This window comes from Loxodonta africana, chromosome 9, assembly GCF_030014295.1.
Source record: "Loxodonta africana isolate mLoxAfr1 chromosome 9, mLoxAfr1.hap2, whole genome shotgun sequence".
Classification (NCBI taxonomy): domain Eukaryota; kingdom Metazoa; phylum Chordata; class Mammalia; order Proboscidea; family Elephantidae; genus Loxodonta; species Loxodonta africana.
The window spans coordinates 105,992,475-106,014,386 of record NC_087350.1 but is presented as its reverse complement, the minus strand read 5'-3'; the positions used below and the strand labels follow the sequence as shown (position 1 = coordinate 106,014,386).

The 21,912-nt window shown below is 39.5% G+C and overlaps 1 pseudogene; it reads right to left on the bottom strand.

The window, feature by feature from the left end:
- Positions 1-372: 372 nt before the first annotated feature.
- On the bottom strand, positions 373-1,530 carry LOC100671360 (ADP-ribosylation factor-like protein 5A; annotated as a pseudogene).
- Positions 1,531-21,912: the final 20,382 nt, after the last annotated feature.

The following is a 21,912-nucleotide window of genomic DNA, read 5'->3' as shown; positions in this document are numbered from 1 at the left end:
ATACATACACAACCTAATGCAAAATACTTTTCGTAGGTAATAATATATTTTAAAATATTGGAAACTGAGTATCTGTGCTGATTTGTATTTTGACTTAAGGGAACAAGAGGAGAACAACATTCAACTAGGGAAGGTTATAGTGACAGGATAGCTATTAAAGTTAAAAATGTCTTCCTCTTCCTTTTTACTCACCACAGGCTACACAATGTCCTGGGAGGATTCATTATAAGAAAAGTGTCAATCACAGCTTCAAGACCTAAGTTTAGAAGGATCTAAATTTTCCTTCTTATAGAAAAAGTTTAAATCAGTTTATTATAAATATATCTAAACCATTAATTTTTGTAGCTTTTCAGGTAAAGCTCAACACCTCATTTATAAACATCTATGAGAAGAAGGCAGTAGAGACGATCTAATCCTAATTTGTGACATCATTCATTCAAATCCTTGGCACAGTCCCTCGCCAGTACAAGTGCAGCATGCCTGAATATGCCACTGATGATCTTTCATAGAGGTTTGTTTCAAAAACTGGTAGATTTCTGTCACAGTCATGCATTCTTTAGCCTCTGATTTTTTAACTAACGTTGGCAATCTAGCTTTTGCTAAGTCCTCATGAGCTAACATTTTATAGAGCTCTCTAGCTACAGAAATCTTTTCTCTGTCTTACTGCCCACACAAATATTGCAAACTCAGTGTTAGTATAGTAAGTGAGTAAGGGTTCGGGTAAGTACTAAGAGATTCTTGGCCACCAGTATCCCATCCAAACCAAACCAAACCCAGTGCCGTCGAGTAGATTCCGACTCATAGGAACCCTATAGGACAGAGTAGAACTGCCGCATAGAATTTCCAAGGAGCGCCTGGCAGATTCGAACTGACGACCCTTTGATTAGCAGTCATAGCACTTAATCACTACTCCACCAGGGTTTCCCCAGTATCCCATATTTGTTGTTATTGTAGTTAGTTGCCATGGAGCCAATTCTGACTCATGGTGACCTCATGTGTGCAGAGAGTTACTGCACCACAGGGCTTTCAAGGCTGTGACCTTTCGAAAGCAGATCACCAGGCTTGTCTGGGTGGGTTTGAGCTGCCAACCTTTCTGCTAATAGTCGATGGCTTAGCCATTTGTGTCACCCAAGGACTCCATATGCTATTAGGAAAAGTGTACTATTAATCACTAGCTCTTCTACATTACTTCCTATTATAGGGGATGTCTATACAACTTAGTTGTTGCGTGCCTTGGAGTCAATTTCGACTCATAACGACCCCATGTGACAGAACATAACTGCCCCATAGGGTTTTCTAGGCTATAATCTTTACAGGAGCAGATCTCCAGGTCTTTCTCCCACGGAGCTGTTCGGTGGTTTCAAACGCCAACCTTTCGGTTAGCAGCAGAGTGCTTGGCAGGTGTGCCACCAGGGCCAACTTAATTCATAGAAAATGGACAAAGGCGGTAGTTTTCCCTGCATTATCCAGCCCAACAATGATAACTTTGCGTTTCAGGAAACTGACCAGTCTGATGAAGAGAAGTCCCATTCTCCATAAGCAGAGTGCGTCTCTTTCCCACCCAGTCACGCAGGCCGCCCAGCCTCCCCCTGCTCAGGTTGAGGTGGAGGAGAGAGACAAACCGGAGCCTCGGTCGCTGCTGCTGCTGCTGCTTCTGTGTTTCCTGGCAGCCCACTGCCCGGGAATCAGAGGGAGACGAAGCCCAGGCTGCCCTGCCTGCCACAGAACTCGTCCGGCTTGCGGACAACACCGCCATCTTGTGTGCGATGAGCCTTGTGGGCCACCATCCCATGACGGGATTTTTTTTTTTTTTTTTTTAATTAAAAAAGAAAGGTTACTACTGAGGACTCCAACTCCTGGTGACCCCATGTGTGTCAGAGTAGAACCGTGCTCCACAGGGTTTTCAGTGGCTGATTTTTTGGAAGCAGATCACCTGACCTTCCTTCTGAGGGGGCTCTGAATGGATACAGACTTCCAAACTTTCCGTAGGTAAGCGGCCCAGCCTGTTAACGGTTCGCACCACCCACGGAAAAAAAATACTCTTTTATAATTCATTCTCACCAAGATTTAATATATAGTGAACATTTTTCCACACCATTACGTCCAAATTTTAACAGCTACTTGGTGTTCCACTGTTTTGATACAGAAATGCCATGTACGGTGGTTCAGCTTTTCCTTTAGATTAAGGATCCCTGACTGAGGGGGTTAAATAAGCCAAAAGCAAACCCTTTGTCTTGGAGTCGATTCCATCTCCCAGCAATCCTATAGGACAGAGCAGAACTACCCCGTAGGGCTTCCAAGCCTGCACTCTCTACAGAAGCAGAGTGCCACATCTTTCTGGTGGGTTGGATTCGTGACCTTTTGATTAGCAGCTGAGTGCTTAACCACTGCTCTACCAGGGCTCCCTGAGGGGAAACCCCTGCCTTTGAGTCGGATTCTGGCCCTCACTGCAGAGGAATTGTCCTTTTCGAATTAGCACAAATTATCCGTAACTGTAGCCCTATAGTTTTAAGCTAAAACTTTTACCAGTTCAAAATCTAAAATATCAAATAACTCAACAAGGATTATAACTAAATGTAACAGCATCTTAGCCCCAAAACATCACATCCCTAATTCCTGATACCTACTGGCAATACTATCAATTTTAGCTATCTTGCTGGAATTTATATCCACATTTATCAATAGATATTTATAATCCATATCTTAATTTTTCAGTTTCCATATTATTCACTGAATTTCTGCTATGAAAAAAGGGTATGTTCTTTTCTTCCTGCCCACCACACCACTTCCACCATGCCAAATGTACACACACACAGGGCTCCCAATACAATTACTCAAGTAGTTTTACTAGAATAATATGTAATGCCAATGTTGTTATGATTACATACATTGTATTCATTATTTGAGTGATATATTTTGCTTAAAACCAAGATTGGTTAAATGTTTCTTGTCTTTAACTGATCCTTCAACTCTTCTCCAGAGGTGAAACTATAATTTCATTATGCTCAAACACGTATCATGTTCATATAATTCTTGGTGTAATTTTTTTTTCTTGTATACATGCTGTTTGAAGCGCTCTTCTCTTCTCCAGTCTGGACTCTTTGTTCTTTAATCCTGTGGGGTAACTCTTATATTGTCACCTTGTGATCTGTATTCAGCATTATCCTAGGGATTGCCATCAACTCCTTCCCGTATTGAGTACTTTGTTTCCTGATTTCTATTTATGCCTATACTTGATTTATGACTCTCCTGTTTATAGACAGACCATATCTTAGGAGCTCAATAAAAATGATTTGGAGGAAAGTAAATTTTTGAAGTCTTGTATGTCAGTGGGAAACCCTGGTGGCATAGTGGTTAAGAGCTATGGCTGCTAACCAAAAGGTCGGCAGTTTCAATCCACCAGGCATTCCTTGGAAATGCTATGGGGCAGTTCTACTCTGTCCTATAGGGTTGCTATGAGTCAGAATCAACTCGACAGCAGCAGGTTTGTTTTTTTTGTTTGTTTTTTATATATCTGTGAATATAATAATAGTAGATAGATATATAGATACATAGATGGATAGATATTTAGATAGGTGATAGAGAGAGATTGATAGATGACAGATGGATAGATGAACAGATGGACAGATAGGTAGATTGGATAGATAGATACCATCCACTGGACTCTGACTCATAGCAATCTCATGTACAACAGAATCAAAGGTTGCCTGGCCCTGCATCATCCTGATGATCTCCAGCATGTTGGATTCCATCCTTGCGGTTATTGTGCAATCAGTCTTACCAAGGGCCTCCCTTGCCACCCTCACTGGCTCTCTGCTTCACCGTTCATGAATCTTCTCCTAGCGATTGATCCCTCCAGATGATGCGTCCAGAGCAATTGAGTTGGACAGTGTTCTGTAAGGTTTTCATTACCTAATTTTCAGAAGAAGATCACCAAGTCTTTGTTCCTAGCCTATCTTAGTCTGGAAGTTCTGGTAAAACCTGTCTACCACGGATGACCACCCTGATTTGAAATATTGGTGGCATAGCTTCCAGTATCATAGAATCACACAAGCCACCTCAGTATGACAAACTAATAGACAGGTGGTGGATAATAATAGTAGCTAGTGCATACAGAGAATTTTGTAGATGCCAGACACTGCTGTATGCATTTTATATTTGTTAACTTGTTTAGTTAGTCCTTGCTACAGCTCAGTAACATCAGTTTATCACTATTTCCTGGGAAAAGAGAAATTTAAGTAACTTGCCCTACATCATGTAGAAGGTTGCTGCACCAGCATTTGAACCCTGCATTCAGGCTCTAGATCCATGTTGGAATCTTTACACTGCACAACCACTCAACATAGTCTGTCACCAACTGTGATGATTAGACTTGAAACAAAAGTATAACTTCCAATGCCACTGATAGAATTTTCTGTTTTCACTGTTGTTATCCCTTTCTGGATTTCCTATTGGATTTTAGATACTCTGTCCGGGTCACCTAATTTTTCTTCTTTTATCATATATTTTTGATTTCTGTTTTGGGAGGTTTTGTCAACTTTATTTTTCAGTATTTCTATTGACGCTTTAATTTTTCCTATCATGTTTTCATTTTCAGGAATTTTTTATTTTTTCCTGTTCCTTCTTCTTGATTCACAAATACAGTATTTTTCCTAATTTTTATATATGTTGACTGCTGAAATTATCTGTACAGTGATCAGGTCAGGCTATTCCTGGGGAAACCTCCCCTGTAACTCTCTCAATAGCCCTAGAGAGGGCTTCGTTCATACCATGCTTAGAGGCTAAAGCTCAGTGGCCAGTGTTATCAGAGTTGAGTGGGAAAAGCCATTTTACTATTTGCCGTATTGTCTTTCACAAATCCCTTGCTTTCCGTGTATTATCTCCACCCTCATTTCTGCCTTGTATCCCATGTCCAGAGCCATGTCTGGCTCAGCCTCTTCATACAACTAACCTTCAGTTTAGTACAGGTGATAGATGCTTATGCAGATTTCCAGACAATCCTTTTCATCAGGCCCACAGGCAGCCTACTTTCAATGGCACCTCCAATTGCTGTGGTCTGTGAGTCAAATGTACTTCTTGCTGGGCTCTCTTCACTGCTGGATTTGAACGTACATTTGTCTCGTTGCACATTAGTTATCATGTGTTCATTTGCTTTCCCTTGTCCACAATTTCCATTTTGTTACTGTATGGATGTGTAAACTTTATGTGAGGTTTAGGGAAAGAGTAGAGGTAATATATGTTTGATCCACCAAGTTTAGCGGAAGTCGTTCTTCATTCGTAAAATAAAACCCAGAACGTCTACATTACCACTGGAAGTGGAATATTCTTATGAGGAGAGGGCTGTGGACTATATGGACCTAATACTTTTCACTTCATATTCTGTGTTTCCCTAGTTCTTAATATACCACTGTCAGCATCATTCTGATCCATTCCCTCCAAATGTCCTTTTAATATTTATCAAAGATTGCTTTCATCCCTTCCTCTTCTATTGCATATGAAAAAGCTAGATCTGTCTATAAATATGTTAATTAGGCTGGAAATATAAAAATAATGTAAAAACTGAAAAAAGCAGGTGTTATCAGGTATTGTAGAGTCTGGGAAAGCCCCATTGTATAAATGGTCTCAGAGAACTGAGGATTATTTTCAAGCCTTGAAGGCTGATGTAACTATTCTGGTGATGTGCTTGGTACCTGCTATCCCTTCTTTCCCTCCATTTTCTCCCATTTTTAATGGAAATGTCTAGCTTGTGCCCGTTCCTTCATTGTACTTTGGAAGCAGATAACACATATTCAAGATTTCACAGATGAAGAGCAATTTTTGGATTTTGGACTTGAAGTTGATGTGAGACTTTTGCTAAGATATGAAGTGTTGAGTGTGTTTTACAAGTGGCAAAGACGTGAATGTTTTGGAGCCAAAGGGTGTAATGTTATGGATTGAATTGTGTCCCCCCAAAATGTGTGTCAATTTGGCTAGGCCATGATTCCCAGTATTGTGTGGTTGTCCACCATTTTGTCATCTGATGTGATTTTCCTCTGAATTGTAAATCCTACCTCTATGATGTTAATGAAGTGGGATTAGAGGCAGTTATGTTAATGAGGCAGAATTCAACCTACAAGATTAGGTTGTATTTTAAGTCAATCTCTTTTTTTTTTTTTTTAATTTTTTTTTGTGCTTTAAGTGAAAGTTTACAGATCAAGTCAGTTTTCCATACAAAAATTTATGTACACCTTGCTATATATACTCCTGGAAACCCTGGTGGTGTAGTGGTTTAGTGCTATGCCTACTAACCAAAGGGTCGGCAGTTTGAATCCTCCAGGCGCTCCTTGGAAACACTGTGGGGCAGTTCTACTCTGTCCTATAGGTTTGCTATAAGTCGGAATCGACTCGATGGCACTAGGTTTGATTTTTGGTTTTATATACTCCTCGTTGCTCTCCCCCTAATGAGACAGCACACTCCTTCTCTCCATCCTCTATTTTTGTGTCCATTCAGTCAGCTTCTGTCCCCCTTTGCCTTCTCATCCCTCCTCCAGACAGGAGCTGCCCGCATAGTCTCATGTGATGTCAATCTCTTTTGAGTTATAAAAGAGAATCAAGGTCCTCCAGAGTCCGCAGAGAGAGAGAAAGCCTGCCTCTGGAGCTGGCACCCTGAATTTGGACTTCTGGCCTCCTCAACTGTGAGAGAGTAAACCTCTGTTTGTTAGAGCCATCCATTTGTGGTATTTCTATTATAGCAGCAGTAGATAGCCTAAGACAGCAGGTATGCAAAGTTTCTTGCTAGCAAGGCTCTATCTCATCCACATGGGTCCAAGATAAAACAAACAAACAATAATCGCATGCATAAATTACTTAATCCTAACTTTCTGTATGGAAATCCTGGTGGCATAGTGGTTAAGTGCTACGGCTGTTAACCAAAGGGTTGGCAGTTCAAATCTGCCAGGCACTCCTTGGAAATTCTATGGGGCAGTTCAGCTCTGTTGTATAGGGTCGCCAGGAGTTGGAATCGAGTCGATGGCAACAGGTTTGGTTTTCAGTTAACTTATGCACAAGACTCACTCATGTTCTTCAGTTTGAAGGTCACCCTCACGCATAACACAGCTGAGTTTTTGAATACATTAGTATTCAAATCTGGACTCATGATGACCCAGCGCGGTGTCTTACAGAGTAGAATTGCTCCACAGGGCTTTCTTGACTGTAATCTTTGCAGAAGCAGATCACCAAGACTTCCTTCTTTGGTACTGCTAGGTGGGTTTGAACCACCAATCATTTAGTTTAGCAGCCGAACGCAAACCTTTCACACCACCCAGGGACCTTCATATCAATGAATTATTTTACATGGACAACTTCCCTTTAAATACTTTAAAATTCTTTCTGTTTTTTTCTTGCCCTCACAAGGCCTAGAATTTATTAATATAATTTTAGTATGTCTGCTTTCCCTGATCACAGTTTGAATTTCCTTCCTTCTAAAATTCTCCTGGGCTTCTGATTTCTGTGTCATTCTAGCCTCTGTAAAACTCTGAAGATAAAGACAATTCTTCCCTTCTTTCAATAGCACATTTTCATATAGTATGTGTATTATATATGGCATATAACAGAGGTGGCTGATAGATGTCCCTGATAAAATCATTTTTCACACAGTTTTCACAGTGTTCTGAGATGAAGAGCTAGTAATGCAGAAAATATTAAGACCGTCAAAATCTTTTGCTCATCTACAACTTCAATGGCAGGCAGTTTTTTTGACATAGTCTGTGTCATTTTACTTGGTACCTAGTAGAATATATCATCATTTCAAGTATTGACAAATGACGTTGCTTATACAAAAGGATCACAGGACAGGGAATAATTCTGAAAACATACATATTAATTTCATAAAAAAGGGCAATATAACAGAGGTAGCAGGAAAAAATTAAAATATATGAGCGGAACAAGTGGAGAAAAATAATAATCAAACTGACAGAACCAACTGTTAGAAGAGAGATATAAAGCCAAGATATCCTGGGGTGGGGCGGGAAGAAGAAGATTAATTGTTAATGGAAAACTCGCATGAGCATATGATTTAGAGGGAAAACATTTAGGTTATTCAAGAAGACATGATTATGACAGCATTTCAGATAAGCATTCAAGCCTATTAAAATGGGCTGTTAAATGTATAGTTGTTGTACAAAACATTACTCCTTTTATGTTTTATTTAAGGTAGTACTATCAAATGACAACAATTTCTTAGAAAATGTTTCCCAGAAATGAAATTTCAGATCCAGGCATTTCAATATAACTAAGTAGAAGATTAACAGGAGTGCATTGCTCTGTCTGAACCTAGAATAAAACTGTGGTTTCTATATATTTGGTAGAATATTTGTCTTACGTATATCTATAGGGTCCTTATGTGTCAGAATTGACTAGATGGCAATGGATTTGGTATATCCAGTTGTGTCATGGATTGAATTGTGCCCCCCAAAAATACATATATCAATTTGGCTAGGCCGTGATTCCCAGTAATGTGTGATCGTTCACCATTTTGTCATCTGATGTGATTTTTCTATGTATTGTAAATCCTATCTCTATTATGTTAATGAGGTGGGATTAGTGGCAGTTATATTAATGAGGCAGGACTCAATCTGTAAGATTAGATTGTGTCTTGAACCAACCTCTTTTTAGATATAAAAGAGAGAAGCAAACAGAAGGACAGGGAGATCTCCTGCCACTGAGAAACAAGAGCCAGGAGATTAGCACATCCTTTGGACCCAGGGTCCCTGCGCTGAGAAGTTCCTAGTCCAGGGGAAGATTGATGACAAGGACCTGCCCCCAGAGCTGACAGACAGGAAGACTTCCCCTGGAGCTGACGTCTTGAATTTGGACTTCTAGCTTACTAGACTGTGAGAGAATAAATTATCTCTTTGTTAAAGCCATCCGCTTGTGGTATTTCACTAGATAGCTAAGATAAGGTCTGACCTCTTGAAAAGTTAAACATAGATGAGGATTTCCCCTCCTAAGAGATAAATAAACTTTCAAATCTTATTGATTAGAGGCACAGATTTTGAAATTATTAGAAGCAATAGCATTTGACAAGCTACCTATGCTAGGGATTAAAAAAAAAAAATCCTGCTGTATCAGTAATCTCTACCTGGTGAATTTTCTAGATATATGCAAGGTGAAATTCACATATTTCCACACACTGTGCCACTTCCTCTGCAACGGAGTAAATATATTCCTCTCACTCACAGCAGTTCCTGGGGAATGACAAAGGTGTAGAGAAAGTTGTGAACTTTTTTCCCCTTAGGATGAGAAACCAAACATTAATTACTACTTATAGATTCTGTTTCTATGTGCTATTTAGGGTGCAAACTTCATTGCTGAACTTTGTTTAAGTTGATTTTTTAGTAGTTCTGTCCTAGACCTCAGAGCCCTGGTGGTACAGTGGTTAAGTGCTTGGCTGCTAAGTGAAAGGTCAGTGCTTTGAACCCATCAGCAGGAGAAACGTGGCAGTCTGCTTCCATAAAGATTACAGCCTTGGAAGCCCTATGAGGCAGTTCTATTCTAGGATCACGATGAGTCAGAATCCACTTGACGGCAAAGGGTTTTGGTCCTAGATCTCATATATTCTGTGCTTGAAGATAGGAACCATGTCTGGCTTTTTCACTTCTCTACTTCTGTATCTTAAATAAGTACCTGTTTGTGCTATTCGGTGCATATTTTTGAATGATTAAAAGTGTGTATAAATAAATCAGTAGATGCTAAACATACTCTCAGCCAAAACAACTTATAACTCTCTTCTCCAAAATCACAAATATTATTTGATATTATTTATTGTGTATGGCTTTCTCTTAATATATACAAATTGAGCCTTAGTTTCCCTTCCTAGTAGATAATCCCAAATATTTGAAGTTTAGAGATATCTGTGAGTTTCAAATATACTAAAATATATATATTCCTTGATTTTTTTTTACTTTATTTATACACATTTGGAACTCTGGTGGTGCAGGGTTTAAGACCTTGGCTGCTAACCAAAAGGTGGGCAGTTTGAATCTACCAGTTGCTCTTTGGAAACCCTATAGGGCAGCTCTGCCCTGTCCTGTAGGGTCAGAAATCGATTTGATGGCAATGAATTTGGTTTTATATACTTTTTAATTTCTTAAATATAAAATACTTGGTGAACAAATCTCTTAGATCATTGCAACTTATTTTTTTCAAGTCAATGCCAAGAGACTTGCAAAATGCAAACATAATTATTAAGCCAGTAGTTTTCAAACTTGAGGGGACATATAAATCACCTAGAAAGCATGTTTAAAGTCCAGATTACCAACCTTTTCCACCAGAGATTCTTATGCAGCGTGTCTGGATACGATGCTTTTCCCTGCAGTACGGTTGATTTCTATGCCAATGGCATAAGACCGTATTTTGAGATATGATGTAGTAAACTGTAAAATGCATGAGAGCAAGGACTCTGTCATATTTTGATTCTTCCAAGAGCAGACGTGATATAAGGATTCAAGTGAGAGTAGTTTGTTGGGGAAGTGCAATTTATACTGGTAGGGAAAGTGGGAAATAAAGCAGGGAACAGATAAGAGCTAGTAAAGGGTATGCTATTAAGCCAGTTCCATCACCTGCCTGTCACTTTATTCTACTGTGGTAGCCTGTGTGTGGATAGGATGCTGGGAGGTATGTCACTGGTGTTTCAAATACCAACGGGGTCACAGGTGAACAGGCTTCAGCAGAGCTTCCAGACTAAGACAGACTAATAAGGAAGGCCTGGAGATCCACTTATTCTCTTGTACATGGAATCACCGCGAGCCAGAGTTGACTCAAAGGCAACTGACAATAAGAACAATTAAGCCAGTTTCTTTAATGACCAACTGAAGCCTAATTCCCTGGGGGAATTTTTGGAAATGCCACAACATAAATGCCTCAGATTTATCCCAACAAAAAGAAAAGGGAACTAGGGTATTTGCATTCTGACTCAAAGTCATTGGTGAGGGTTGCTCCCAAAAGGTGTTAATTTTTCATCACTTCCAGCCTGCTTGGAGACGGTAGCAGGGCTGTCCACAGTTCTGGCACCATTTGTCCTCACCACAGAACCGTACTAGCAGGTGAGTGTCACACAGAGCACGCTATAATAATGTCTGAGCACCCTGGGCCCGGCCTTGCCAGTATCTGCCACAAAGTGGGTCTGTATATTTTTACCTCTCTCCTAGTGCCTAGAATATAGTAGTCAAAAGATAAATATTTCTTGAATAAATTAACAAGTAAATAAATAACAATAAATAAATAAGTAAACAAATAAACTGAAGAAAAAAAGGCACACAAAGTGAAGGATTCACGTTATGTTGACATGCAATGGGATGAGTGATTTAGGCAAAATGCTTAGCTCTGACAGCCATGGAGCTCAGGATTGTGAAATTTAAAATCAGAAATTCTTTTTTCTCTTATGTTATTTATGTTTATCTTGGTGGGTGCCATAGAATTGTTTCCTCTGTATGTCAATGTGAGACACCTTCCTATCGCCTGTTCTCTTTAGAAAACTCTGTTAGAGTTCTTGTCTGTAGAACTACTCTCAATGGGAAGATACAACAGACTTTAATGGAAAGCTTCATGTTACAATGCAGTTGTTGGCTTCTAGTGAATGTCTTTCTATCCTCTTAATAAAATATTGATCTATTTTATCTGATTTGTCCAATCTTGATTTTTTTTTTTTAATATTAGCAGTTTAAATCATCAAAAGAACAAATAGGGAAGTAGATACGAACATTTTTAGTGTGAGAAAACAGTTCCAGTAACTGTACATGTAATTGGAAGATGTTTGTTCCCAAAATAATTTGTCAGCATTTATATGTGCACACACTATTACACACTCACGTCTATATCCCTGAGTAAGACACATGCCATCAAGTTCCTTGAAACTGTTGATCCAGATAGGAAGTGGGATGGCCTTTCAGATTCTCCGTCTCAACAGTGTGTCTCAGATTCCCCTTTCGTATCTAAACGAATCAAGGTCACAAGCCTCACAAGATGAAAAAATTCAATATCCCATAAAGCTGCCTCACATTCTGCTTCGAATTGGAGAGAAGGGTGTACAAGCAAATAGTCAAGTAGTCTTAAATTTGAAGTCTCCCATGAGAATGCAGAAAATATTCAGTTCCACAGCCATAGCCGTTCAATGATTAAATGCAGGACTTACAAACTCAACACCTTAAAAAGGCCAACAAGGTAATATGGAGGTGTCAGTTACTCCATATAGCTGCATGTCAAATGGAGAAGGGAGTAATAAACTCTATGGGCTAGACAGTATATGTTTTGCCTAAAGTTATTCAAATTAAGTAACATACACACACACACACACACACACACACACACACGCACCCCCACACACCCTCTATAGGCCAAAAAAACTTTTCTATGCTTGATGTAGGGTAGTGTTCTCCCTTAAACAAAGGAGTCATGTAGTTTTGAGATTATACCCTTAAAGTGTGGCAATTCATAGCCATTTTGAGTTTTCTGTGAATTTTCTTTTCTATTTTTTTTTTTCTATCATATAGTTAAAATCTTCTCCCTGCCATTTGTCAGAATGTTCTAAGGAATGTCTGCGCTTTTAAGTAAAACACAGAGCTATAAATTGCCTACATGAATTACTTATAGCCTAGATATTAAGCAGTGAAACAGGAACCACATAATAGGACCTTATGTCCATTAAACAGGATAAGGAAAGGTCATCATGGATTCTCCAGAGTTTGTGGAGAAGCTTATTTGAAAGGTAACATACATGAGAGTGACTACACCAAGGGCATAACTTATGAGTCTTACTGAATAAGTATTATACAGATGTCTAATAAAATTTTAGCACCTCTTTGTGACCAATGTGATCTTTGCAAGTACCTTAAACTGCTTTGCACAAGTTGTGAGGATCGGTTGACATTTATTTAAAGTACTTAGCACAGTGTTTAGCACACATAGTAGGTGCTCAATAAACATTGCTTTCTGTTATTTTGTTATGAACATTATTATTATTTATGCCTACCCAAAACCAGACTTCTGGTCCAACCCCTGCCTTCTCAGTTGGACAGGATATATGAACAATGTTTGGAGATCATTTAGCAAAAGTTAAAAAAAAAAAATAGCTAGCATTTATTCAATGATTATAGTGTGTCAAGAATTGTACATATTGAGGAGGCGGAGCCAAGATGGCGGACTAGGCAGACGCTACCTCGGATCCCTCTTACAACAAAGACACGGAAAAACAAGTGAATCGATCACATACATAACAATCTACGAACCCTGAACACCAAACACAGATTTAGAGATGAAAAACGAACTAATACGGGGAAGCAGCGATTGTTTCCAGAGCCTGGAGCCAGCGTACCAGTCAGGTACGGCACAAGCACAGAGAGCTGCTCCACCCCTCTGAACTAACCCCGGGAGGGGGACCAGCCGGTTCCACGGGCGGCGTGGGACGCAGCCGGTAGGGGAAGTCCCCGGGAGGCAGTGACTGGTCTTGGAGCAGAAAGAGCAGCGTCCGAGCTGGGGAACCGTCCCACAGGGATTTGGACTGGACGTAGGTATGGCATAAACACGGAGAGTTGCTCCACCCCATTGAACTAACCCCGGGAAGGGGACCAGCCGGGTCGCACGGGCGGCGTGGGACGCAGCCGGTAGGAGAAGTCCCTGGGAGGCAGCGACTGGTATTGGAGCGGGGAGAACAGCATCCCAGCCGGGACATTCGGTTACGGCATAAGCACGGGGAGCTGCTCCACCCATCTGAACTAACCCCGGGAGGAGGCCCAACTGGTTCTTAGAGGCGGTACGGCCACGCGGCTGGAGGGATGAGAATTCCCCGGGAGGCAGCCACTGATTTTGGAGTCGAGAGTGCACCGTCCCAGTAGGGGAGCCTTGACGCTGGGCGTGGGGCTGGAAGCGGAGGATCTGACCGTGACTCCAGCGGGCCAGACCCCCCGGGGGCAATCTCCACACAGCCAGCACACATAGGCGACGCGCCTGCGGGAATCTCAGATATAATAGTCATTCCAAGCAAGACAAGCAACTCTGGCTATATTCTGAGGTGCTACTCTCCTATCTCTCTGTTCCCGCCCCCACCCTCCCCAGGCGGCTTCATTAACATCTGAATAGCCTGAGCCAGAGGGAGAACTCTGATAGGGATCTGACTGCATTTTTTTTTAGCGGATTTTCTGGAAAAACTAGTTTCCCAGTGATGGCTCGGAGACAACAATCCATATCAAACCACTTAAAGAAGCAGACCATGACAGCTTCTCCAACCCCCCAAACAGAAGAATCAAAATCTTTCCCAAATGAAGATACAATCTTGGAATTATCAGATACAGAATATAAAAAACTAATTTACAGAATGCTTAATGATATCACAAATGAAATTAGGATAACTGCAGAAAAAGCCAAGGAACACACTGATAAAACTGTTGAAGAACTCAAAAAGATTATTCAAGAACATAGTGGAAAAATTAATAAGTTGCAAGAATCCATAGAGAGACAACATGTAGAAATCCAAAAGATTAACAATAAAATAACAGAATTAGACAACGCAATAGGAAGTCAGAGGAGCAGACTCGAGCAATTAGAATGCAGACTGGGACATCTGGAGGACCAGGGAATCAACACCAACATAGCTGAAAAAAAAATCAGATAAAAGAATTAAAAAAAATGAAGAAACCCTAAGAATTATGTGGGACTCTATCAAGAAGGATAACCTGCGGGTGATTGGAGTCCCAGAACAGGGAGGGGGGACAGAAAACACAGAGAAAATAGTTGAAGAACTCCTGACAGAAAACTTCCCTGACATCATGAAAGACGAAAGGATATCTATCCAAGATGCTCATCGAACCCCATTTAAGATTGATCCAAAAAGAAAAACACCAAGACATATTATCATCAAACTCACCAAAACCAAAGATAAACAGAAAATTTTAAAAGCAGCCAGGGAGAAAAGAAAGGTTTCCTTCAAGGGAGAATCAATAAGAATATATTCTGACTACTCAGCAGAAACCATGCAGGCAAGAAGGGAATGGGAAGACATATACAGAACACTAAAGGAGAAAAACTGCCAGCCAAGGATCATATATCCAGCAAAACTCTCTCTGAAATATGAAGGAGAAATTAAGATATTTACAGACAAACACAAGTTTAGAGAATTTGCAAAAACCAAACCAAAGCTACAAGAAATACTAAAGGATATTGTTCGGTCAGAGAACCAATAATATCAGATATCAGCACAACACAAGGTCACAAAACAGAACGTCCTGATATCAACTCAAATAGGGAAATCACAAAAACAAACAAATTAAGATTAATTAAAAAAAAAATACACATAACAGGGAATCATGGAAGTCAATAGGTAAAAGATCACAATAATCAAAAAGAGGGACTAAATACAGGAGGCAATGAACTGCCATATGGAGAGTGATACAAGGCGATATAGAACAATACAAGTTAGGTTTTTACTTAGAAAAATAGGGGTAAATAATAAGGTAACCACAAAAAGGTATAACAACTCTATAACTCAAGATAAAAACCAAGAAAAACGTTTAACGACTCAACTAACATAAAGTCAAGCACTATGAAAATGAGGATCTCACAATTTACTAAGAAAAACGCCTCAGCACAAAAAAGTATGTGGAAAAATGAAATTGTCAACAACACACATAAAAGGCATCAAAATGACAGCACTAAAAACTTATTTATCTATAATTACCCTGAATGTAAATGAACTAAATGCACCAATAAAGAGACAGTCACAGACTGGATAAGGAAACACGATCCATCTATATGCTGCCTACAAGAGACACACCTTACACTTAGAGACACAAACAAACTAAAACTCAAAGGATGGAAAAAAGTATATCAAGCAAACAATAAGCAGAAGAGAAGAGGAGTAGCAATATTAATTTCTGACAAAATAGACTTTAGACTTAAATCCACCACAAAGGATAAAGAAGGACACTATATAATGATAAAAGGGACAATTGATCAGGAAGACATAACCATATTAAATATTTATGCACCCAATGACAGGGCTGCAAGATACATAAATCAAATTTTAACAGAATGGAAAAGTGAGATAGATACCTCCACAATTATAGTAGGAGACTTCAACACACCACTTTCGGAGAAGGACAGGACATCCAGTAAGAGGCTCAATAGAGACACGGAAGATCTAATTACAACAATCAACCAACTTGACCTCATTGACTTATACAGAACTCTCCACCTAACTGCTGCAAAATATACTTTTTTTTCTAGCGCACATGGAACATTCTCTAGAATAGACCACATATTAGGTCATAAAACAAACCTTTGCAGAGTCCAAAACATCGAAATATTACAAAGCATCTTCTCAGACCACAAGGCAATAAAACTAGAGATCAATAACAGAAAAACTAGGGAAAAGAAATCAAATACTTGGAAAATGAACTATACCCTCCTGAAAAAAGACTGGGTTATAGAAGACATCAAGGAGGGAATAAGGAAATTCTTAGAAAGCAACGAGAATGAAAATACTTCCTATCAAAACCTCTGGGACACAGCAAAAGCAGTGCTCAGAGGCCAATTTATATCGATAAATGCACACATACAAAAAGAAGAAAGAGCCAAAATCAGAGAACTGTCCCGACAACTTGAACAAATAGAAAGTGAGCAACAAAAGAATCCATCAGGCACCAGAAGAAAACAAATAATAAAAATTAGAGCTGAACTAAATGAATTAGAGAACAGAAAAACAATTGAAAGAATTAACAAAGCCAAAAGCTGGTTCTTTGAAAAAATTAACAAAATTGATAAACCATTGGCTAGACTGACTAAAGAAATACAGGAAAGGAAACAAATAACCCGAATAAGAAATGAGAAGGACCACATCACAACAGAACCAAATGAAATTAAAAGAATCATTTCAGATTATTATGAAAAATTGTACTCTAACAAATTTGAAAACCTAGAAGAAATGGATGAATTCCTGGAAAAACACTACCTACCTGAACTAACACATTCAGATGTAGAACAACTAAATAGACCCATAACAAAAAAAGAGATTGAAACGGTAATCAAAAAACTCCCAACAAAAAAAAGCCCTGGCCCGGACGGCTTCACTGCGGAGTACTACGAAACTTTCAGAGAAGAGTTAACACCACTACTACTGAAGGTATTTCAAAGCATAGAAAAGGACGGAATACTACCCAACTCATTCTATGAAGCCACCATCTCCCTGATACCAAAACCAGGTAAAGACATTACAAAAAAAGAAAATTATAGACCTATATCCCTCATGAACATTGATGCAAAAATCCTCAACAAAATTCTAGCCAATAGAATCCAACAACACATCAAAAAAATAATTCACCCTGATCAAGTGGACTTTATACCAGGTATGCAAGGCTGGTTTAATATCAGAAAAACCATTAATGTAATCCATCACATAAATAAAACAAAAGACAAAAACCACATGATCTAATCAATTGATGCAGAAAAGGCATTTGACAAAGTCCAACACCCATTCATGATAAAAACTCTTACCAAAATAGGAATTGAAGGAAAATTCCTCAACATAATAAAGGGCATCTATGCAAAGCCAACAGCCAATATCACTCTAAATGGAGAGAACCTGAAAGCATTTCCCTTGAGAACGGGAACCAGACAAGGATGCCCTTTATCACCGCTCTTATTCAACATCGTGTTGGAAGTCTTAGCCAGGGCAATTAGGCTAGACAAAGAAATAAAATGTATCCGGATCGGCTAGGAAGAAGTAAAGTTATCACTATTTGCAGATGACATGATTATATACACAGAAAACCCTAAAGAATCCTCCAGAAAACTACTGAAACTAATAGAAGAGTTTGGAAGTGTCTCAGGTTATAAAATAAACATACAAAAATCACTTGGATTCCTCTACATCAACAAAAAGAACACCGAAGAGGAAATAACCAAATCAATACCATTCACAGTAGCCCCCAAGAAGATAAGATACTTAGGAATAAATCTTACCAAGGATGTAAAAGACCTATACAAAGAAAACTACAAAGCTCTACTACAAGAAATTCAAAAGGACATACTTAAGTGGAAAAACATACCCTGCTCATGGATAGGAAGACTTAACATAGTAAAAATGTCTATTCTACCAAAAGCCATCTATACATTTAACGCACTTCCGATCCAAATTCCAATGTCATATTTTAAGGGGATAGAGAAACAAATCACCAATTTCATATGGAAGGGAAAGAAGCCCCGGATAAGCAAAGCACTACTGAAAAAGAAGGAGAAAGTGGGAGGCCTCACCTTACCCGACTTCAGAACCTATTATACAGCCACAGTAGTCAAAACAGCCTGGTATTGGCACAACAACAGACACATAGACCAATGGAACAGAATTGAGAACCCAGACATAGATCCATCCACGTATGAGCAGCTGATATTTGACAAAGGACCAGTGTCAATTAACTGGGGAAAAGATAGCCTCTTTAACAAATGGTGCTGGCATAACTGGATATCCATTTGCAAAAAAATGAAACAGGACCCATACCTCACACCATGCACAAAAACTAACTCCAAGTGGATCAAAGACCTAAACATAAAGACTAAAATGATAAAGATCATGGAAGAAAAAATTGGGACAACCCTAGGAGCCCTAATACAAGGTATAAACAGAATACAAAACATTACCAAAAATGATGAAGAGAAACCCGATAACTGGGAGCTCCTAAAAATCAAACACCTATGCTCATCTAAAGACTTCTCCAAAAGAGTAAAAAGACCACCTACAGACTGGGAAAGAATTTTCAGCTATGACATCCCCGACCAGCGCCTGGTCTCTAAAATCTACATGATTCTGTCAAAACTCAACCACAAAAAGACAAACAACCCAATCAAGAAGTGGGCAAAGGATATGAACACACATTTCACTAAAGAAGATATTCAGGCAGCCAACAGATACATGAGAAAATGCTCTCGATCATTAGCCATTAGAGAAATGCAAATTAAAACTATGATGAGATTCCATCTCACACCAGCAAGGCTGGCATTAATCCAAAAAACACAAAATGATAAATGTTGGAGAGGCTGCGGAGAGATTGGAACTCTCATACACTGCTGGTGGGAATGTAAAATGGTACAACCACTTTGGAAATCTATCTGGCGTTATCTTAAACAGATAGAAATAGAACTACCATACAACCCAGAAATCCCACTCCTCGGAATATACCCTAGAGATACAAGAGCCTTCATACAAACAGATATATGCACACCCATGTTTATTGCAGCTCTGTTTACAATAGCAAAAAGTTGGAAGCAACCAAGGTGTCCATCAACGGATGAATGGGTAAATAAATTGTGGTATATTCACACAATGGAATACTACGCATCGATAAAGAACAGTGACGAATCTCTGAAACATTTCATAACATGGAGGAACCTGGAAGGCATTATGCTGAGCGAAATTAGTCAGATGCAAAAGGACAAATATTGTATAAGACCACTATTATAAGATCTTGAGAAATAGTAAACCTGAGAACACATACTTTTGTGGTTATGAGGGGGGGAGGGAGGGAGGGTGGGAGAGGGTTTTTTATTGATTAATCAGTAGATAAGAACTGCTTTAGGTGAAGGGAAAGACAACACTCAATACATGGAAGGTCAGCTCAATTGGACTGGACCAAAAGCAAAGAAGTTTCCGGGATAAAATGAATGCTTCAAAGGTCAGCGGAGCAAGCGCGGGGGTCTGGGGAACATGGTTTGCGGGGACTTCTAAGTCAATTGGCAAAATAATTCTATTATGAAATCATTCTACATCCCACTTTGAAATATGGCGTCTGGGGTCTTAAATGCTAACAAGCGGCCATCTAAGATGCAGCAATTGGTCTCAACCCACCTGGAGCAAAGGAGAATGAAGAACACCAAGGTCACACGACAACTAAGAGTCCAAGAGACAGAAAGGGCCACATGAACCAGAGACCTACATCATCCTGAGACCAGAAGAACTAGTTGGTGCCCGGCCACAATCGATGACTGCCCTGACAGGGAGCACAGCAGAGGACCCCTGAGGGAGCAGATCAGTGGGATGCAGACCCCAAATTCTCATAAAAAGAGCAATCTTAATGGTCTGACTGAGACTGGAGGAATCCCGGCGGCCATGCTCCCCAGACCTTCTGTTGACACAGGACAGGAACCATCCCCGAGGACAATTCATCAGACATGAAAGGGACTGGTCAGCGGGTGGGAGAGAGACGCTGATGAAGAGTGAGCTAATTATATCAGGTGGACACTTGAGATTGTGTTGGCAACTCTTGTCTGGAGGGGGGATGGGAGGATAGAGAGAGAGGGAAGCCGGCAAAATTGTCAAGAAAGGAGAGACTGAAAGGGCTGACTCAAGAGGGGGAGAACAAGTGGGAGTAGGGAGTGAGATGTATGTAAACTTATATGTGACAGACTGATTGGATTTGTAAACGTTCACTTGAAGCTTAATAAAAGTTATTAAAAAAAAAAGAATTGTACATATTGCTTTACATGTATGAGCTTGTTTAACCTTGTTACATTGTCAGTTGTACGGATGAAGCATCTGAGCCTCTGAGATATGAAGCATCTTGCTCGAGGTAACACAGGTAGGAATGACAGGGCTGGCATTTAAACCTAGAGAGTCTAGTGCTCCAGTCATGCTTTTAACTGTCTTATACTGTCTCTTGATAGCAAGAAAACAACCAACCCAGATAGAAACTACCTGGGTTAAAATGCCATGCAGGGAATATAGAAAAGGAGTGACAACGTATGAATATAGAAAGAAGACAGCAGATATATTTCCCTCAGCCACATCTGACTTACGGTTTACACCTATAAAAAGTGAAAAGGGACTGGAAATTAAATACTAAAACAGTGCTACGTTGGAAGTACAGGTGCCATATTACTAAGTGTGTGTCTTGTTCATGCTTAAATAAACTATACAGTTAGCTGCATAGTGGTTTCATGCCATTGGGTGGGTTCTGTCACTATCATTTTATCTTTTTTTATTTTTATACAGTTTGAAGTTAAAAAAAAATCCTTCCTGCATTATTAATATAGAGGCCTACAGTGTTATACAAAAACCAAAAAAAAAAAAAAAAAAACCCATTGGTCTCAAGTTGATTCTGACACATAGCAACCCTGTAAGACAGAATAAAACTGCCCCATAGGGTTTCCAAGGCTGTAAATCGTCATGAAAGTGGACTACCACATCTTTCTGTCACAGAGCGGCTCATGGGGTCAAACCGCTGGCCTTTCAGTTAGCAGCCAAGCGCTTAACCACTGTGCTACCAGGACTCCCCGTGGTATTGTATAAAAAAAAAAAATAGTACCTGAAAATTACAATCATTGTTCTAATGTCGCACCAGAGGTATAAAAAAACCAACTGCCATCGAGTCAACTGATTCACAGTGACTCCATGTCAGTGGCTGATATTTTGGAAGTATATTGCCAGGCCTTTGTTCTGAGATGCCTCTGGGTAGACTTGAACCTTTAACCTTTTGATTAGCAGGTGGGTTTGTTAACCATTTGCACCACTCAGATGAATAGTGTTCCTTATTTATACAATGCCATGCTGTCCCACTGTGTGTAGGAATATATGTTTCTGTGTATTTGCCTCTGGTTATTTTTCCCTTCTTTTTTCCTACATAGTATCTTCTAAGAAAGAAAACAATTATGTGTGCATGTGTGTGCAAACACACACGTGCACAAGGTAACTAAACAGACACATAACGGCAATGAAACATAACAGACTTAGGGAACTTTTGTTGCTCTTTTTCTTGTTCATATACTCAGTGACACTTTGAATCTACAGAGATAATTGGAGTCTTATTATAAAACCACAGAAAAACTTAAATAAATAATATTTAATAATTTTCATTTGACATACTAATACCCATACTGAGAAAACTATTAGGAAAC